Genomic DNA, 1,195 nt, shown 5'->3' on the forward strand with positions numbered 1-1,195 from the left:
GGTGGGTCCCGGGCGGGGGGAGCGCGGCGCTGCGGACCCGGGCGGCTGGCAAAGGACGAGGCGGAGGCTGAGGAAGGCAGCGGGGAGACCCAGGCTGCAGCAACAAAGGGCAGCGAGCGATTGGCCGGGCTGCAGGCGAGGTTTGCCGGGGATCGGGGTGGCCGGAGGCAGCGGCGAACGGTGCACGTGCTTGCAGACACGGGCGAGTGTGGAGCCAGGGGGTGCACGCCTGGCGGGTAGGGGCTTACTCCCCCTCCGCATGGGATGCGAGGAGGCTGCAGCGACATCGTTCTGCTTGCACCCGGCCTGGGGCTTGCAGGGTATGGGTGTGCGTGGGGGGTAGGATGCGAGCCAGGGGGCGGGCGAGTAGTCGCCCGGGACGGGACGGGAGAGAGGGTGGAGGAGGGGGCGGGATGGAACGCTCCGGGCGGCGCGCCCGTCCGCGCGCTCTATCGCGGGAGCTGGCGACTGTGAACCTCGAATTTTAACTTCGCGTGCCCGCCCGCGCGCGCCCGCCCGCGGCCAAAAACCCCCCGCCCCCTAAACCCTGCGGCCGCCGCCAGCGATCAGCTCTCACACAAACTTTAGCTGCGGGCTAGGGGTTTGGGGTTGAGTGGGGGAGGGGAGAGGGAAAAGTCCTTCTGATTGGCGTGGTCGGCAGCCAATAAGGCCAAGCACCTCTGCTACGAGCAGACCCAATCCACTTCTAGCGGTGGGGGGGTGGGTAGGTGGAAGTAGAGGTGGCGTGGTGTCTGGGGGAGAGAAAAAAGACTGGACCAATAGGTGCCCGGAAGGGGCGGACCCAGCGGTCTGTTGATTGGTACTGGCAGTGGACCCTCCCCCGGGGTGGTATCGGAGGGGGGGAGAAATGATGGGTCGAGGGGTGTGTCTATGTGGAGGAAAGATGACCGGCAGGAACCTGCCCCAATGGGCTGCAGAGTGGTTAGTGAGTGAGTGATGGACAGACCTGGAGGCCAACGGGTGGCCTTAAGTGTCTCTGGTCTCGTCCAATGGAGGAGTGCTGGGGCGGGGCCACGGCTCGGGTTTAATGAGACTCCATTGGGCTGTAATCAGTGTCATGTCGGATTCATGTCAACGACAACAACAGGGGGACACAAAATGGCGGCGGCTTAGCTCCTACCCCTGGCGGCGGCGGCAGCGGTGGCGGGGGCGACGGCACCTCCTCCAAGCGGCA

General features: G+C 66.3%; 1 protein-coding gene across 1 annotated transcript in view; it reads left to right on the top strand.

Moving 5' to 3' along the window:
• The first annotated feature begins 19 nt into the window (after positions 1 to 19).
• Positions 20 to 1,195, top strand: part of KAT6B (lysine acetyltransferase 6B) — a 246,977-nt gene continuing 245,801 nt past the window's right edge. The window contains 1 exon segment of the mRNA XM_006159544.3: positions 20 to 140. The gene's annotated coding sequence lies outside the window, so the exon portion shown is untranslated.

The sequence above is a fragment of the Tupaia chinensis genome, unplaced genomic scaffold (genome assembly GCF_000334495.1).
Source record: "Tupaia chinensis unplaced genomic scaffold, TupChi_1.0 Scaffold000635_1, whole genome shotgun sequence".
Classification (NCBI taxonomy): Eukaryota; Metazoa; Chordata; class Mammalia; order Scandentia; family Tupaiidae; genus Tupaia; species Tupaia belangeri.